The sequence below is a fragment of the Syngnathus scovelli genome, chromosome 4 (assembly GCF_024217435.2).
Source record: "Syngnathus scovelli strain Florida chromosome 4, RoL_Ssco_1.2, whole genome shotgun sequence".
NCBI lineage: Eukaryota > Metazoa > Chordata > Actinopteri > Syngnathiformes > Syngnathidae > Syngnathus > Syngnathus scovelli.
In genome coordinates this window covers 6,615,953-6,636,611 of record NC_090850.1, presented here as the reverse complement: position 1 = coordinate 6,636,611, position 20,659 = coordinate 6,615,953, and the positions used below count along the sequence as shown (strand labels likewise).

At 45.4% G+C, this 20,659-nt stretch overlaps 2 pseudogenes; both read right to left on the bottom strand.

Moving 5' to 3' along the window:
* Window positions 1-521: 521 nt before the first annotated feature.
* LOC125967801 (CUB and zona pellucida-like domain-containing protein 1) lies at window positions 522-17,806 on the bottom strand (annotated as a pseudogene).
* A 2,187-nt stretch (window positions 17,807-19,993) lies between these two features.
* On the bottom strand, window positions 19,994-20,163 carry LOC125967845 (U2 spliceosomal RNA; annotated as a pseudogene).
* Between the last annotated feature and the right edge of the window lie 496 nt (window positions 20,164-20,659).

Sequence of the window (20,659 nt, the reverse complement as noted above, 5' to 3'; positions counted from 1 at the left end):
TTTGATGAGCACGTACGTATCTGATAGCTGAGGTTTGCGTTCTATCGTTTGAAATCGGATTATTATTTCATATTCCAAGTATACTTTAAATATCTTGTTTGTCATTACCACTGATAATTATTCCAACATTTGTGCCAGTGTGATTATTTGTTGAAAGTCATAAGCAGTGAGTGAGTGGCCAAATACGTTTGTATCTTTGTTATTTTGTCACACTAGGTACGTAACTGCCGATAACTAATAGCAGGGCTATTGCGCTAAAGTTTCGTGTAACTATTGTAACTATTAAATAAAATACAACTGAAATGAGGTCAATTGTTTGTATCCAAGCTCTGGCCTTCCTGTGTGTGATTTACACCCGCCCCTCCCCCTGCTTCTGTTGATTTTCTGTGGATGCTCCATCTTCCTTCTTATTTATTCAAGGTCACACCTTATACATATTTGAACAAAAATGAACATATTGGATATTGTATGACAGTCTTTTAATTGATTGTCAAGCAGGGGTATCAATGAACTTCCTTTAAATACAGAAAATTTCTCCTTGACTCACCCTCCCTTTGTGATAGAATCACACCACAGATTTATTGCTCTAATTTTTAATATCACAAACAAAAACCACCAACACTGGATGATTGTATTTTTCTATGTAGATTGATTTAAAAAAAGAACATGTAAGTTACTCTGAATATTTTCAGCAAGCACAACACTTAGCTCGTATACATGCAATTATGGTTGTTGTCACAGTTACACTCAATTACATAATTCAATATCATTAAGATTTTACACTACTAGGGTGTTCCAATCAGGATTTTCATACTGCCGATTGCAATGCCAATCGTCCATAAGTGAGATCGGCCGGTATCAATTCTAATCACATTGATTGGCTCTTTGATTTTAGAGCTACTCCCTGATGATTATTTCAATAATCAATTAATATATGAATTATTTTTTAATTAATTGATGAATTGGGTAAAAAAAAAAATTCCTTTCAAATTTCCATCCATTAACATAGACAAACAGGACGTTATTTCATTTTGACAACACACAATTCAGTTTACTCATTTGGTCTGTAACATAGGGGGAAAATGACTTATTTGGATTGAACAAAGATATTCAGTATGCAACATGGAGGTTTACAGAAAGACGAGAATATTTTACTGTTGAGAGGAGTGGAAGAGTCTTTGTAATAAGGGAGAGAACATTTATAGAAGATGAGGGAGACATTTAAGGAGCCTTTTGATGAGATCGTTGTTTTTGATTGTCAATGAAAGTCATTGATCGGCATATACCAGTCACATTCTTGTCCACGGAAATTGGACGATTGCGACTGGTGACTGATTGATGAGAACACCACTAGATACTATACTTACTTTCTAAACAATAACAAATATGTCTGAATATATGCACCCCCAACCATTATTTTGCAGACCCAAATTTAGATGTTCAAACAACCTCGAAATGCAATTTTGTATGTCAATAATGTAGTTTTTTTTACATACTGTCTGGAGGTGTTTAGCTTTCATTAGTTGGCAAACGCTCATACCTAGCCTTTGACATTTTGCCTTTGTACATCGCAACAGCGCTGATCATGCCAACAATCCCCCCACCATTGACCCTTTCCAGTTTGCGTACCGTGCCAAGCGGTCCTCTGAGGATGCCATCTGCTCTGCCCTCCACTCGGCCCTCACCCACCTGGAGAGAAAGGACTCATATGTGAGGTTGCTGTTTGTGGACTTCAGCTCTGCCTTCAACACCATTGTGCCGCAGCGACTCATCTGCAAACTCGACGAGCTGGGCCTCAGTACCTCCCTCTGCAACTGGATACTGGACTTCCTCTGTCAGAGGCCTCAGGTGGTGCGTGTTGGCGACAAAATCTCCGCCAGCATCACGCTGAGCACGGGAGCCCCCCAGGGCTGCGTGCTCAGTCCATTGCTCTTCACCCTACTGACGCATGACTGCACTGCGACCTACAGCGACAACCGCATAGTGAAGTTTGCTGACGACACGACTCTGGTGGGTCTCATCACGAAGGGCGACGAGACTCGGTACAGGTCGGAAGTTGACCTTCTGACCACGTGGTGCAGGGACAACAACCTCCTGCTGAACGTCAATAAGACCAAGGAAATGATTGTTGACTTCCGGAAGGGTCACACAACACACCTGCCGCTGATCATCGACGGTGCTGTGGTGGAGAGGGTGAGCTGCACCAAGTTCCTGGGGGTGCACATCAGTGAGGACCTCTCCTGGTCCGAAAACACCTCGTCACTGGCAAAGAAAGCTCAGCGCCGCTTGTACTTCCTGCGGAAGCTCAGGCGTGCATGTGCTCCTCAGGCAGTCCTGTCTACATTTTACCGTGGCACCATTGAGAGCGTCCTCACCAGTTGCATCGCTGTCTGGGGTGGTAACTGCACTGAACAGAACTTGAAGGCCCTGCAGCGCATAGTGAATACGGCTGGTAAGATTATTGGTGCTTCGCTACCCTCCCTGAAGGACATTTACACCTCCCATGTCGCCCGCAAGGCAACCTCGATTGCCAGAGATGTGAGTCACCCGGCTCACTCTTTGTTTGACCTTCTGCCCTCTGGGAAGAGGTACAGGAGCCTGCGCTCCCGCACCACCAGACTCGCCAACAGCTTCTTTCTCCAGGCTGTTAGGGCCCTGAACTCGCTACCCCCTTCTGCGTAGCGTGCGGCACTGTTGCGCTACTTTCGGGAATGTCTGCTGTACGCGCACTTGCTCCTTTTTTTTTTTCTGCTCCTCCTATTTATTTATTTATTTATTGTTGTGTTATTTATTCATTATTTATTCAGCACGCTTTTGTTATACTTGTTTACTGTTTGTCTGTTGTGCGCCATGTCTTGTCACCGTGGGATAGGGGGGAACGAAATTTCGGTTTCTTTGTGTGTCTTTGGCATGTGGAGAAATTGACAATAAAGCTGACTTTGACTTTGAAAAAAACTGCTAGAAGACATCCAACGATGAATACGAGGTTCATATTCAAATTCATTGCTAGAGAGAAAAAAAAGACACATTTTTTTAGACAAAAAAAACAATGTATATGTGCTGTTGAAAAAAAAGAAGTCATATTTCACATCATCCTACCTGTGCTTTCATTACTTTCTGGTGACCTTTTAAGGCGCAATGGCCCTTGAGAAACAAAATGGTTGGCACTCTGGATGACAGCCTCTCTCTTTACATGATGCTGGTAACCATCTGTCCGTTTAGTATTGATGTATCCATGTGAGCACCTGGTGTTCGGATTCCCCGCCTCACACATCAAGGCTGAACAGCTGATGTACACCTGAATAAAGTACAAGTGGGATTGTTATTATATTTCTCTCTCTCTCTCTCTCTCTCTCTCTCTCTCTCTCTCTCTCTCTATCACAGATTTCTTCTCAAAAGCATGACTTGAAAGAAGCTCCAAAGCTTTTAAAAGCACAAGTTCCAAATAGCAGAGTATGGTTTCGATCCATCAACCTCTGGGTTATGGGCCCAGCACACTGCCACTGCGCCATTCTGCTGATCACCCCAAGCCATTCGTGGTTGCTGATCACCCCAAGCCATTCGTGGTTGGTTTGGTTGGTTGGTTGGTTGGTTGGTTGGTTGGTTGGTTGGTTGGTTGGTTGGTTGGTTGGTTGGTTGGTTGGTTGGTTGGTTGGTTGGGTCGGTCGGTCGGTCGGTAGGTAGGTAGGTAGGTAGGTAGGTAGGTAGGTAGGTAGGTAGGTAGGTAGGTAGGTAGGTAGGTAGGTAGGTAGGTAGGTAGGTAGGTAGGGCCAGACGGACGGACGGAAGGATGGATGGATGGATGGATGGATGGATAGATAGATAGATAGATAGATAGATAGATAGATAGATAGATAGATAGATAGATAGATAGATAGATAGATAGATAGATAGATACTCACACGATCATGCAGTCCAATTTTGTTTTGACATAACAAAACATAAAAATCTATTTGTTTTTAAAAATATTATCTAAATGAATATATGGAAGGCCTCCATGCTGAACCTGAATTCATGTGCATGAACAGGAGCGTAGATCTGAACTGTTTGATCCTCTGTACATCTAATTAGAGCACATAAATGGACATACATTCTGACATCATTACATTGGACATAAATTTGTCGATTTATTTCTTGTCGACACTGTATGTAATTCCGTTCAGTAACCTTCAAGTACAATACTCGAAATAAAGCCTGGATTGCACTGGCAACCATGCAACTAAAGAGTTGTAAGTTTACCCATTTTCAATGATAGAGTACGTTGGCTGAACGTTCGGGTTGTCATATGGAGCAGCTCTGCAGGACTCCACAAAAAGTTCTGTGTTATTGAGTGAAGAGGAGGCCTTTATCCTCATGTAAATCCTGCTTCCTAGTTGATACTCCAGAGGGTATGAGGTTGGACTAATCATGGTTTGGAATGTGTCATTTGGGTAGAACTCAAACTGGTACGTGAACATGCCAAAACCCTTTTCCCAAACCGTGATAGTCTTTCTGTGTGCATTGAAACTCATTTCCTCGCTTGCGATACTGGCAGTGGAAGTCCACTTCTAGCCTGTGTTTCCTGGTGATGATATTTTGAAGATTGTCCACAGTTGTTATTTCATTTTTGAAAATTAGGTCTTCATCATCCTCCTGAAAGGAAAATGTTGCTGATTCAGTTCTTAAATCAAAGACAAAGTTCACTAGGAGAACATAAGAGGGTATTATATACAGTTGATTTCACTCGGTTACCTCCAGCTGAGTGCCACAAGAGTTAAGGGGGATGACAGCAACCACATGCGTGCTGTTGGAATGTCTTTCCAGACTACACTCAATGTTGCTGGGATCGTTGAGACGTACGTGATCCAAATGGATCCCGTGCAGTGAAGATTTTTCAACTGCTACGGTCATACTGGACTCAGTGCAGGTCACCTTAGCTTTAACTGAAAAGGAATAGATACGTTTTGAACCAAATGACAATTTAAGCTGGAAACTTTTTTTTTCTTTTTTTTCCCCCTCAATTCATGTATCTATTCTGGACAACAGCATTACTTAAAACTAACTCCATCCATCCATCCATCTTCTTCCGCTTATCCGGGGTCGGGTCGCGGGGGCAGCAGCTTTAGGAGGGACTCCCAGACTTCCCTCTCCCCAGCCACTTCATCCAGCTCATCCCGGGGGATCCCAAGGCGTTCCCAGGCCAGCTGAGAGACATAGTCTCTCCAGCGCGTCCTGGGTCGTCCCCGGGGTCTCCTACCGGTGGGACATGCCCGGAACACCTCCCCAGGGAGGCGTCCAGGAGGCATCCTGATAAGATGCCCGAGCCACCTCATCTGGCTCCTCTCAACGTGGAGGAGTAGCGACTCTACTCCGAGTCTCTCCCGGATGACCGAGCTTCTCACCCTATCTCTAAGGGAGAGCCCTGACATCCTGCGGAGAAAACTCATTTCGGCCGCTTGTATCCGAGATCTCGTTCTTTCGGTCACGACCCATAGCTCGTGACCATAGGTGAGGGTAGGAGCGTAAATCGACCGGTAAATTGAGAGCTTTGCCTTTTGGCTCAGCTCTCTCTTCACCACAACGGACCGGTACAGGGTCCGCATTACTGCCGACGCTGCACCGATCCGCCTGTCGATCTCACGCTCCATCCTCCCCTCACTCGTGAACAAGACTCCAAGATACTTGAACTCCTCCACTTGGGGCAGGATCTCATCCCCGATCCGGAGAGGGCATTCCACCCTTTTCCGATCGAGGACCATGGACTCGGATTTGGAGGTGCTGACCCTCATCCCGACCGCTTCACACTCGGCTGCGAACCGTTCCAGCGAGAGCTGGAGATCACGGCCTGAAGAAGCCAACAGCACCACGTCATCTGCAAAAAGCAGGGACGCGATGCTGAGGTCCCCAAACCGGACCCCCTCAACGCCTCGGCTGCGCCTAGAAATTCTGTCCATAAAAATTATGAACAGAATCGGTGACAAAGGGCAGCCTTGGCGGAGTCCAACCCTCACTGGGAACGAATCCGACTTACTGCCGGAAATGCGGACCAGACTCTGGCATCGGTGATACAGGGACCGAACCGCCCTTATCAGTTGGCTCGGCACCCCGTACTCCCGAAGCACCCTCCACAGAACCTCCCGAGGGACACGGTCGAACGCCTTCTCCAAGTCCACAAAACACATGTGGACTGGTTGGGCGAACTCCCATGCACCCTCGAGGATCATGCCGAGGGTGTAGAGCTGGTCCACTGTTCCACGGCCAGGACGAAAGCCACACTGCTCCTCCTGAATCCGAGGTTCGACCTCCCGACGGACCCTCCTCTCCAGCACCCCTGAATAGACCTTACCAGGGAGGCTGAGGAGTGTGATTCCCCTGTAATTGGAACACACCCTCCGGTCCCCCTTCTTAAAGAGGGGAACCACCACCCCAGTCTGCCAATCCAGAGGCACTGTCCCCGATGTCCACGCAACGTTGTAGAGGCGTGTCAGCCATGACAGCCCCACAACATCCAGAGCCTTTAAGAACTCCGGGCGGATCTCATCCACCCCCGGGGCCTTGCCACCGAGGAGTTTTTTAACTACCTCAGTGACTTCGACCCCAGAGATTGGAGAATCCGCCTCAGAGTCTCCAGGCCCTGCTTCCTCAATGGAAGGCGTGTAGGTGGAATTGAGGAGGTCTTCGAAGTATTCTCCCCACCGACTCACGACGTCCCGAGTCGAGGTCAGCAGCACGCCATCCCCACTGTAAACAGTGTTGACGTTGCACTGCTTCCCCCTCCTGAGACGCCGGATGGTGGACCAGAATTTCCTCGAAGCCGTCCGAAAGTCATTCTCCATGGCCTCACCGAACTCCTCCCACGCCCGGGTTTTTGCCTCAGCAACCGCCGAAGCCGCGTTCCGCTTGGCCATCCGGTACCTGTCAGCTGCCTCCGGAGTCCCGCAGGCCAAAACGGCCCGATAGGACTCCTTCTTCAGCTTGACGGCATCCCTTACCGCCGGTGTCCACCAGCGGGTTCGGGGATTGCCGCCACGACAGGCACCAACGACCTTACGGCCACAGCTCCGGTCGGCCGCCTCAACAATGGAGGCGCGGAACATGGTCCACTCAGACTCAATGTCCCCCGCCTCCCCCGGGACGTGGGAAAAGCTCTGCCGGAGGTGGGAGTTGAAACTCTTCCTGACAGGAGATTCTGCCAGACGTTCCCAGCAGACCCTCACAGAGCGTTTGGGTCTGCCAGGTCGGACCGGCATCTTCCCCCACCATCGGAGCCAACCCACCACCAGGTGGTGATCAGTTGACAGCTCCGCCCCTCTCTTCACCCGAGTGTCCAAAACATGCGGCCGCAAATCCGATGACACGACTACAAAGTCGATCATCGAACTGCGGCCTAGGGTGTCCTGGTGCCAAGTGCACACATGGACACCCTTATGCTTGAACATGGTGTTCATTATTGAAAATCCATGTCGAGCACAGAAGTCCAACAATAGAACACCGCTCGGGTTCAGATCGGGGGGGCCGTTCCTCCCAATCACGCCCTTCCAGGCCTCACTGTCATTGCCCACGTGAGCATTGAAGTCACCCAGTAGAACGATGGAGTCCCCAGAAGGAGCGCTCTCCAGCACTTCCTCCAGGGACCCCAAGAAGGGTGGGTACTCTGAGCTGCTGTTTGGTGCATAGACACAAACAACAGTCAGGACCCGTCCCCCCACCCGAAGGCGGAGGGAGGCTACCCTCTCGTTCACCGGGGTGAACCCCAATGTGCAGGCGCCCAGCCGGGGGGCAATAAGTATACCCACACCTGCTCGACGCCTCTCACCGTGGGCAACTCCAGAGTGGAAGAGAGTCCAGCCCCTCTCGAGAGGGCTTGTACCGGAACCCAAACTGTGCGTGGAGGCTAGTCCGACTATATCTAGTCGGAATTTTTCTGCCTCGCACACCAGCTCGGGCTCCTTTCCAGCCAGAGAAGTGACATTCCATGTCCCAAGAGCCAGCTTCTGCAGCCGGGGATCAGACCGCCAAGGTCCCTGCCTTTGGCTGCCGCCCAGCACACATTGCACCCGACCCCTTTGGCCCCTCCCACAGGTGGTGAGCCCATGGGAAGGGGGACCCACGTTTCCTTTTCGGGCTATGCCCGGCCGGGCCCCATGGGCGAAGGCCCGGCCACCAGACGCTCGGCTTCGAGCCCCGCCTCCAGGCCTGGCTCCAGAGGGAGGCCCCGGTGACCCGCGTCCGGGCGAGGGAAAACGAAGTCCATTTATTTCAATCGTCATAAGGGGCTTCTGTGAGCCGTGCTGTGTCTGGCCCCTCACCTAGGACCAGTTTGCCATGGGTGACCCTACCAGGGGCATGAAGCCCCCGACAACATGGCTCCTAGGATCATAAGGGCACGCAAACCCCTCCACCACGATAAGGTGACGACTCACGGAGGGGCTTAAAACTAACTACCGGCACTAATTCCTGACTCACCGGTCTCCTTCTGAACATCAAGTAGAACGCATGTCATTTCAGATTGATAGACAGATAAACTGGACCTGCATAGAATTGGTGAAATCAGTATTATGATGAATAAAATAATAAACAAAACAATGACAAAAAAAAGTCATTTACTTTTAATGCATTAATGTCAAATCCGGGTCCAGAAGGTAAAAACCATACCACAGCTTTTATGTGTTGCTATAACATATTGCTGCTAATTCTAAAGCAAAACTTTCAAACAAAGACTGACCTTGATTGGACAGATTCAACAGCAAAGCAGAGTGGGAAATGTCCACCCTCATCACCGGGCTTGGGTGTCCACCTTATGACAAACTCGCCGTGTGTGGTTCTGTGCTTATTGATATTCATTGGCCCACTCATAATGATGTCATGTATCCTGGATCATTAAAAAAAGGCATTGTTAATCAATGCTGGAGAAATTCCCATTGGTGGTCTCTACTCAATGCTTTTGTCCTACTGGTGTGGCTCATACGGTGTCTGTATGTCTGTCATTGACTGAACCTGCTTGAATAATGACACTGTCATGATTTGGGTTGTTGTTGACCTTTTGTATTATGTTTGTGTGTGATTGCTTTAGTTTTGTTTCATGTAATCTGGAGTATTCTTGTTCCCTTTTAGTTCCCAATTTTGTACACTCTGGGTCGTTATCCAGTCGTGTGTCGTTGCCTTTTGTCTGTTTCTGGCATTTCTTTGTTCACTTTTGGTTTAAATTTTCTCTTTCTTTTTCTCTTGCCTGCCTTTTTTGTTGTTGCTTTTTTCCACCATAACAATTGCTCTTCACTTACTGTGCATATATAGCTTGTGCTTTGACTCTGATCTCCACTTCTTTATTGACCTCTGCATAAATACGTTGTCCATTTTGGGGTGTTGGATATACAAGCTTTGGTATGTAATGTCCATCTTGACAGGAAGGAATAGAGGGGTCCACTGAAAATCTGAAATTTATTTTAATGTTGTGAGGCAGAGTACCTGACATTCTGGTTAGTGTTGCATTATTTTTCTATAGAATAGGCCTGTTAAATTGTTCATTGCCACAGCTGGAACACAATAAAATTATCATATAGTCAAGTGATTCACTATACCATGGTCATATATTTTCTTAGTACAATAAGACCATGCTTACCCAGTAATGAGAATTGAGAGGGTAGTTTGCTGAGAGATGGAGTTGGGGTTACTGTCTTGTGGTGGCTCCAAAATTCTGTGTGTTATGATGCCACACCCATGGTGTTGCAACTGCTACTGTTCGAGGTTGACCAGGTCTTGTTTGATGTCGCCACGATGGGTGTCTTGTTGTAGGTTTCCACCCTGACCAGGTGGGTGGTGCTGGCGTGACCAAAAACCTTGTAGAAGGTGCAGAAGTAGTCGTAGTTTGGCTTTGCCACCATGGTTGTTGGAGGCCAACTTGACCAAGGGCATGCAGTTGTAGAACTCCAAGTTTGCCAGTTCCCGACATATGGATTGACTTGCCTCTTTTTCCTGGCCATCAGTGGAGACCTGGAGGAATGGGAGCCATCACTGTAGGACAATGTGATGGGCAGTCGTGGAAAGTCCTCCACCACCTACTCAAATCCATAAACTCTGGAATCATTTAAGGCGCTCTTGTAGTACAAAGTGCAAGAGTCCTGGTGGATTTTGAAAACAATTTATAAATTTCAAGTAAACAAGGACATTTTAATTCCATGCTACAATCAGACTTTCAACAAACCTGATCCAAGGAAAATCCTACAGGTTTACTGCATGAGCCGCATTCTACATTCACAACTTTTCCATATCTGCATCGTACTGTGTCACCATCTGCATCAAAGGCCATTAGCTTGTAGGCCCTCGGGCAGTTTTGAGGGACTCTTCAGAAAACAAATGAAATAATCCATCATTTGCCACATTGAACATTTCACAGGTCTGCAAATGTAAACTATATTGCAATTTTATTAATGTAGCTTTTCATTGATAATCAGGAACAGTAATGCAACTCTCGCAATCATGGCATTTATTTTACACCAAAACAGTACTTCCTTCCTTATATTCCATAATTGGAGTGTTTTGTTCCTTTGATTTTACCGAACAAAAGGTAGCATGCCAGTCACTGGTGAATTGTTTGGCTTTCCTGTGTCACCTCTTGTCCCCAAATCCACAGTGGTCAGTAGTCTCCAATTATTGATGTGGTTCTTTGATGGAATCCAGCAACAGCTTGCTGACCTGGGAGATTTGGAAACAGAACTCCTGAAATACTGATACTCTACTAAATATGCATGGCATAATGCAATATAAGCGAGCACTGGAATTACTGTATGTTAGACAATGTTTGCAGATTTTAAATAACCACAATAAAGAAAAATCTTACTGCATAGAGAAAGGTTTGTTTGACCGGACACGCCTTGTGATCAATGTCTCTGCTTCACACCATTGTCTGTTATATTGCGGTAAATTGGTGCTGTTGTCAAGTACGACTCTGTGCCTACTGACCTCATATCCACAGTTATTGGAATAACAATGTATTCTTATAGAGTGGTTAACACCCATCAAAGGTTCCCTTCAAGCTAAAATTGACCTGTGAAAAAGGGTCTTAATAAGGGATAGTGTTTTCATGTTTGACAAAATCTGTTTTATGACAGTTTAAAAATACAGTCGAGCCTCGCATACTCCAGATTTGCGTGTTTCATTTTTTATTGATTGATTTTTCAATATTTTTAAAATGGTTTTGTGTGTGTGTGTGTGGGGGGGGGGGGGGGGGCGTGTTGTTTTCTCTAATTTTTCTCATTTTTTTCTCGCATTTTTTTCCAATGCATTCCAGCGCACGTCAATTCTACGCAGATTTTCGCTATTCATGAGCCAACTCGGTCATCAAGTGTTTGTCATTGCCGTTGCATTTGAAGATGAAATAAAGTATAAGTTCAAGTGATATGACAAAATTCACCAATATAAGTATTTAGAGTACAAAGGATATGTCTGTGGGATTGAGAAAATACAATCATTAAAAACACACACACAATACCACAATGATAAATGTGCATGACAAATATGTCTCATTCCTTGGGAAAATACCATAATTCTTGATGATCACATAATTCTATTCAATCACTCACTGTAAATGTTCCATCGGAGTTTATTCCGCCTCGGTAGGTGCTGAGTCCTCCAAAGTAGTGTGATGCAGACACCAATGAGACCAAGAGCAGCTGCAGCAAGAGCACTGATGTCGAAGCCATCATGGTGTTCCAAACTCCTAGCTTACCCCAGAATTGTGGTCTATTTATACATATACGCACGATACCAGACCTGCCATAGACCATAAGAAAACAAATTCACAGGTATGTCCAGTATGGTTGATAACAAAGGGCTAAAACCGGTTTCAGCGAACCAGCATACAAGGTTACATTTGTTAGGTTAGGTGCTACCCTTTGTGGACAATTTACAGCTACAAGGAAATGTGGCCAGTGAAAATACATTTAAACAAACAGAGCTGCATATCAGTGAAGTTGTATTGTATGAACGTTATGGAGCCTGATAAATTATTTATTGTTTTAAATATAAAATTGAACTGGACTTCGCCTGTAATCTGTCATTATTCCACCGTGTTGAGTAACAAAGAGTCACCTAAATTGAAGTTCTCAGCATTTTCTCGTAATCATCTCGAAGTAGGTCTAGATTTGTAGCATTAAAATTCATATCTGGAGTCTTCCTTTCAATTGAATTTTGCTTCAGTACATTTGTTGTACAGATCTTTGAAAGCTCATTTTCGTGTTGCACACTATACTGTAGTATACATATTCATAATTAATAAAGGCATCACTTATGATGTAGTATATATACATCCTTCACACATATTAATGTATTAATACGCAGATATTAAGACTGCACTTAAAAACAGTTTCTCCTACAACCCATACAGTACAAACAAGTGAAGTGTCTGCTTTACTTTGTTTTTATAGAACAAGCATCAAGTTATGAAAGCGCTATACAAATAAAGAAGTACCGTATTTGCCGGTGTATTGGTCGACCTTTTTCGATCCAAAATCGACCGAAAAAAATCGACCTCGACTTATACACCGAGTCATAAAATTTAACTTCGTATTCATCGCTTCAAATGTGATGGTAACCAAAGCCGTTTCTCATGCATCTCATTGTGCGTTGCACTTAGAAAATTTGAACCGGGCGGCGTGCGCGAGTGCGCGGCCGGCTGGAAGTCGAATGAGGCTCAGCGATCTCCTCCGCGGTGCTTATAAACAGCCGATCCGCTCGGCGGGGGCTATTTTCGGCCACTCGGCGCGTGCGCACGGCCTCCCGGATGTGCCGGGCGCCGTGCGCGAGTGCGCGGCCCGCTGGAAGTCGAATGAGGCTCAGCGATCTCCTCCGCGGTGCTTATAAACAGCCGATCCGCTCGGCAGGGGCTATTTTCGGCCACTTGGCGCGTGCGCACGGCCTCCTGGATGTGCCAGGCGGGTGCGCGAGCTCGCCGGCCGCTGGAAGTCGAATGAGACTCCGCGATCTCCTCCGCGGTGCTTATAAACAGCCGATCCGCTCGGCGGGGGCTATTTTCGGCCACTTGGCGCGTGCGCACGGCCTCCCGGATGTGCCGGGCGGGTGCGCGAGCTCACCAGCCGCTGGAAGTCGAATGAGGCTCCGCGATCTCCTCCGCGGTGCTTATAAAGTGCCGATCCGCTCGGCTTGGAGCTATTTCCGGCCTCCCGTTGGTGCCGGGCGGCGTGCGCGAGCTCGCTGGCCGCTGGAAGTCGAATGAGGCTCCGCGATCTCCTCCGCCGTGCTTATAAACAGCCGCATGCGCACGGCCTCCCGGAATTTGAACACATTTCGTCAATAAATTTCGCATATTGAATTTTGAAGTTTAATATAATGCAACAATTGAGCTCGACTTATACAAAGGATATATCATAAAATCGTAAATTTCCGTCGACTTTTAGGGGGTCGACTTATACACCGAGTCGACCTGTACACCGGCAAATACGGTATTCTATTCTATTGAGGTGGCATGGTAGTACACTGGTTAGCACGTCCACCTCAAAGTTGGGGTGTGGGTTCGATTCCAACTACCTGTGTGGAGTTTGCGTGTTCTGTCCGTGCCTGTGTGAGTTTTCCCCACATCTTTAAAAACATGCACGGTGGGCTTATTGAGCACTCCAAATTGCCTATGAGTCCGAGTGCAGATGGTTGCTTGTCTCTGTGTGCCCTGCGATTGACTGGCGACCGGTTCAGGGTATCCACTGCCTGGTGCCCGATGAATGCTGGGATAAGGTCCAGCACGCCCGTGATCCCCGGGGGGACAAGTGATACAGAAGATGGATGGATGTACACTGAACATCTATGGTCACGCCCCAATATCAATTTCAAGAGTGCTGCATCCATTTACAATTTTTGACCTTTCAGAGCCAGTTAAATCTCGTTTTTGCCCCATTTTGCCCGAGGAATACAAGCTGCCCAATAATTATGCACAATGTGATAGTGAAGAAATGGGGTTGAAATACAAAAAGTCCTGCCTAGCTCCAAAAACAGGTATGCTCAAACCTCATTGAATAAAGTACATAAGCAAACAAGTATATTCACATATTAAATCAATAAAAGAAACATTCTAAGCATATAATTATACCTACACAACAAATCAATAAAGAAGACATAACTAGAATAGCTTAATGACCCTTAAGGAACTGTTTAATGCACAGGTGTCAAACTCAAGGCCCAGGGGCCAGATACGGCCCACCACATCATTTTATGTGACCCGCGAAGACAAATTGTGCATCAAATTCGTGTCATTACTAGAATTGAAAATTGTCTGCACTTTTAAAGGGCTAGAGACATCCCTTTTTTTTTTCAATTAGAACGGAATTTGATAGAATGTATAAAGTGAACACATTTGCCGCATTGGAAATTAAAAATGGACACCGATTACTAAGAATAAAGCTGAAATGAAATGCCAGTTTATCGATCGGGTCCCGCACGAAGCCAAACTGGCGGCGCCATTACTGTGACGTCACAAGTTGTACATCTGGATGTCAACAAACCCAAACAACATGGCAGATGATAGCGACAGCTCCGTTTCTAGCGGCAATATTAGCATCATTTTATCCGATTCAGAAACATCTTTTGACGCAGAATATGATGAAGCTAGCAGTTCACTTGGGCTGAGCTGAGCACATTTTCTGAATTGTGCCCCTCCCGTCACTCTGGTTAGGTTGGCATAGTAAAAAGTGCTCTTGGGGGCTTTAGAGTGCCGAGTTGATCTCGGCACATGAAGACATGACCACCTGCAACGTTTGGTTTAGGTTTTATAAGCATTTTTAATTTTATTGCTTAAATCGCATTTTCTCGACGAGCTGAGCACGTTTTCTGAATTGTGCCTCTCCCGTCACTGTGGTTAGGTTGGCATAGTAAAAAGAGTAGAGTGCCGAGTTGACCACTGCGAATGAAGAAATGAACATCTGCAGCGTTTGGTTTAGGTTTTAGGCGCATTTTTAATTTTATTTCTTAAATCGCATTTTTTCGACGAGCTGAGCACGTTTTCTGAATTGTGCCCCTCCCGTCACGCTTCGACATACTTTTCAAAGTCAAAGTCTCAAAGTCTCCTTTATTGTCAATTCCTCCGCATGTCAAGACACACAAAGAGATCGAAATTACGTTTCTCACTATCCCAGGGTGACAAGACAGCGTTCACAACGCAAATACAAGTAAACAACACAGGAAAAATAAAACAAGAAGATGAACAATAAGAGTGATAGCACGCTAGCCGCTCCCGATGCACAGCAGAGTCCGGAAAGATAAGACAGAGTTCACAATGCACATACAAGTAAACAACACAGGAAAAATAAAACAAATAGATGAACAATAAGAGTGATAGCACGCTAGCCGCTCCCGATGCACAGCAGGGTCCGGAAAGATGACAGTCAACCAGGCCACTGTGAACACGAGCACACAGCAGGCACGCACTGTCCGGTTCGTGGATCCTATCAGGCGAACTCAACCCATCTTGTCGTCCCGCTAACGAATGTACACCAGGATAATGGAAGGCACGGCTAGGCGAGCTGGGTTGGCCGCAAACCTGGCCCGACGTCTCCGCGCTGGCCCCTCTTCTCTTTTTGTTTACATTCACTGAAGCTAAACGCGTACAACTTGAGACGTCATGAGACATCACTTCCGGCTGGCGGCTCGGTGCAGTCAAACTCGTCTGTGCGGCAAATTTAAAAGATATTTTTCAGAGCAACAGCTTCCTTTTCGTTGTTTCAAGCGTCAATTTATATTTATAAGCCCATAAGCTAACTAAAACCGATTTATACATATACCGGTGTCTCTAGCCTTTTAACAATATATTTATCAAATATCTGACCAGTTTTTACTCATCTGATTTGAAAATGAGTTATTTGTCAGTTTGTTTTGTAGCTTTTACTGTATATAATATGAGGTGGTCATACATTTATTTGGGTTGACAGTCATTATGGCCCTCCGAAAGAAGCTATTACTACAATGCGGCCCGCGAAAAAAATGAGTTTGACACCTCTGGTTTAATGCATGCCTGGTGATTTTCTAAATCACGGACACTGCCAAAGTCGTCTAAAAATGTTCAGTACTTGATTATATCTTATGTTTTGATTAATGCTAGTGAAGGAATGAGGTCGAAATACAAAAAGTCCTGCCTCGCTACAAAAACAGATATGCTCAAACCTCATTGAATAAAGTACATAAGCAGACAAGTATATTCACATATTAAATAAATAAAAGAAACATTTGAAGCATATAATTATACGTACACACCAAATCAATAAAGAAGACATAACTAGACATTTTTGATAAGTGGTGATGAGAAAGGTTTTTATAACTTTATGATCTGATATATATATTTCTGAGGACTTTGAAATAACAAATGACTTTTGATATATTGCCTAAATAGCTTAATGACCCTTAAGGAACTGTGGAATGCATGCCTGATGTTTTTTCTCTGAATCATGGACACGGCCAGAGTCGTCTTGACCGTTCAGTACTTGATTGTATCTTATGTTTTGACTAATGCTAGACGCCAGTTTTTGATTACTACTGAACGCTCTGCACAGAGGGAAATAGTTTGTCTAACAAAGAAAAGATACGGTTGAATGCGGTACGACAGTGTATGTCCAAGATTGGAGAAGAATGTTCACAGGAAGGTCACGTGGAGATAAAACCAGTGGGTGCCAGAAGGAGCCACCCGAGAACTCGGCCAAAGATGATCGCCAAGGCCGAGAGACGGGATGGAAGACAACAGCCCCCTCCACACACACACACACACACACACACCAACAGCCCCCCCACCAACACATCGAATCGCCCATAACCAGCACCACTCCCATGGAAGCAGACTCTCCTTCGAACTTGCCCCACCCTGAAGACTCATCGCCCATCAATCCCAGCCCACAATGTGCTACTGAATATAAAACTGATCTAACAACCTTGGACTTTGCCTTTTCTGAATGGAGACTTTCCGCTCTTGAAGGGTCCAGCGCTGTATTGTACTTTCCTGAAAACAGAGCTTTTTGAACAAGAATTGTGATTGAACTCAACCAATCTGTCTAAGTCTAATTTCTGCTTCAGTGTCTTTGCATATTCCTAAATCTGAAGAAATCAAACGAGCACGCAGTGAGTAAATTGGATAACAGGTGATTGGCAAAGGCTTTTGCCGTGAGGCGCAGATAACGCGCTCCCTAAATTGTGGACAAAATCCAACACTAGATGCCAGCTTTGGATTACTACTGAACGTTCTGGACAGAGGGAAATGTTTTGCCTAACAATGAAAAGCTATGTGTCAAAAGATAATAGCAGAAGAACAAACAAACAAATGCATGGTATGTGGTGAGTAAGAACTTTGCATAATAAGGGAACATTAACAAATTGATGATGTCACAGCCAAAAGTTCACATAATTCCGTACAAAATGACAAAATTGAAAGAATGATGAATGGGCGGTGTGCGAGGAAAACAACCAAGAACCCAGCCAAAGGTGATCGCCAAGGCCGAAAGACGGGATGGAAAACAACAGCCCCCACACACACCGAATCGCCCATATTCAGTAAGCATTCAAGCTTATATAGCATGGAGTTAGAAAGTATGCATAAAAATGACCATACGGTCAAAATGCGCACTTGCCGAATAATTCTGCACACAGTGTGCTATGTATAGGTATCTTTTAGAAGACCAAGGAGGATCTAAAAAACGGAACTATTTTACACGTTATATTCTTCTTTATTGCTGACATACCTGATTTATCCATCCATCCATTTTCTGTACCGGTTTGTCCCCACGGGAGTCACAGGCATGCTGGAGCCTATCCCAGCTGTCATCGGGCAGTAGGCGGGGGAAACCCTGAACTGGTTGCCAGCCAATTGCAGGGCACACAGAGACGAACAACCATCCGCACTCGTACTCAGGGGCAATTTGGAGTGCTCAATCGGCCTACCAAGTATGTTTTTGGGATGTGGGAGGAAACCAGAGCACCCGCAGTAAACCCACGCGGACAAGGGGAGAACATGCAAACTCCAGACAGGGAGGGCCGGAGGTAGAATCGAACCCGCACCCTCCTAACTGTGAGGCGGACGTGCTAACCAGTGCGCCATCGAGCCGCTCTACCTGATTTATTGTGTGGTGAAATGGGGAAACTGAAATTTTATTAAAACGACTGGGTATTAGACTGCTGTACATACATTATTATTGTCTCTTGCAGTGTTTAGGTTTTATATTAATTTATGACTACTACTCTTAGTTTTGTAATTTCTTTGAACTGAAAGTGGTGGTTTGTTAAATACAAATGCATTCAGTGTAGACTCACCACAAGGAAGTAATGTTAAATAAATAACAGGCGAGGTACTAGTAGGCACGTCTTTGGTTTATTAATTGCCTTTGCAAAAAATTATTTGGAGGGCTGTGCAAGGTAAACGTGCAGATTGGAAATAGTACTAGAGCAATGCACTTGACATTGCTAGACGCCCACCGGACTCGTGGCATTGGTATTCGCATTAGTATTCGGCATTGAAGGACGTAGCCTATTAATTTGTTTCCCCCTGTCCAAATTTGACATGGTTTATACTGTCCATGGAGGCTACCTGAGGAAGAACCAGCACTCAAACTGGCCCTGGAGGACCCAGCCTCTGAATTTGAAAACAGCCAATGTATGTATTGATTGATTGATATATCTTTATTTCGAATATGTTTAAAACATGAAAAATAGAGAACAAAATGAATAAAATAATTAGTAACACTTCAAAGTGCCATATCTAAGTCCATGAAAAAAAATACACAACAAAGAATGCTCATAAAGGAGTAGGAGGAAGCATACATCAGAAAAACAGAACTTAATATTTGGTGCAGAAACCTTTGTTTGCAATTACAGAGGTCATACGTTTCCTGTAGTTCTTGACCAGGTTTGCACACACTGCAGCAGGGATTTTGTCCCACTCCTCCATACAGATCTCCTCCAGAGCCTTCAGGTTTCGGGGCTGTCGCTGGGCCACACGGACTTTAAACTCCCTCCAATGATTCTCTATTGGATTCAGTTCTGGAGACTGGCTAGGCCACTCCAGGACCTTGAGATTTTTCCTACGGAGCCACTCCTTAGTTGCCCTGGCTGTGTGTCTGTCTAACTCAATTTCTTTTGAGCTGAGAAAGTTGATCACCTGGAGTTCAACAGATGTCACATCCTCCTCACTCGGCTCCTCTTGGTTCCGCATCGTCACTGCTCGTGCATATGAACGGGGTTATGTTTCAAAGCCGGTGATAATGATGTCGTTCATTCTGGTGTATTGCTCCAGATCGGCCACCTGATTCTCCATTTTACTTCCTCCACCAGGCTAATGATGGTTTTCTGCTGTTGTCTAACAGCACAAACTTCTTCTGTCAGCATGTCCAGCGCTCTTTTAATATCATCAATCTCCTCCATCTGTGCCGTGTTCTTTTTTGGTGGCATGGCGTCCCGCTTGATTTGTGTGTTTGGCAGAGAACAAATTAGGAAGGGAAATTACACCTCTGTCCACGGTCGCTCAATGTACGCGTACCCACCACGTTGGCATATGTGGCAGTATGACCTGTTGTAGACTTTGCAGAGTTCAAGAGGGCCAGAGAATGAGTGACTTACCTGCTGAGCAATTAGAGCCGCTGTTTTGGGACTCTTGTGTCTTACAGGAGGAAAGAAACAATAAAACCAACTTTTGTTCAATTGCTTTTGATCTCGCACCAATAACATTTAGCTGTTGGAGAAAATGTCCACAAATAAATTCATGAATGCAATGCATTTAGGTGTTTCATTGCTCTATTAGAGATGCAGACCGCCAAATTCATTGTAACCAGGGAACCGTTTGTTTCTGCGCAAAATTTTAAGTAAAAGAAGTAAACATCCAAAGTTGCACTCCATATTTGCCACAGAGTGGGAACACCAATTGAAGACAGTCTGAAGTGTACAGTTTTTAATACCAGTTACTAGTCCATGGTAGACTAAAAAATACTGGTTTAAGGACTTTGTCATAAATATAATATAATAGTTTTTATTATTCGATGAAGCCATGGGCGTCAATGTCCCTGATATACTGAATTACTGGGTTGATGCACAGAGTGGGCAGAGCAAGCACTGAATCCCATCTCCCTGTTCCAAAAAGCAATTTAATATGAAGTCCCTCAAAGGGGACATATGATACTACACTTGATCATAGCCAAAAGGTCAAGAAGGGATGGAGTATCCGAGTGACGGACTCGCTTACAGGCTTCCCTGCCTACCCGTTCTCACCGACAGGTACAGTACGGCACAGAGTGCTACTCTTCTGGGCATTGGTATATCGGCAAAATGTGTCTGCTCACTTATTTGTTCACTCTTCTTCACCCGCAGTAATGCATATAGTTCACGAGGCATATACTACGTATGTGCCTCATTTCAGCAGTCTCTATCCAAATACACAGTGTAGGTACCTATTAAATGGGTAGTCCAGATGACCATGAAAGGCAAAGATTGATATTTCGCAAAGCACAGTCCAAGGTCATCATACCTATCAGCCACACTGACAAGAGTTAGGCCAGAAGAATAGAGCGGGCCTGATGCCAAAGGGGCAGTGGTGGGTTTTTACCTGACACCTCAGGAGAGACTGAAGCCTTAACCCAGCATTTTAGACCGCTCTGCCATACTACCGATCACCTACGTTTTCTACATTGAATTTAGTTGACAATTAGAATAG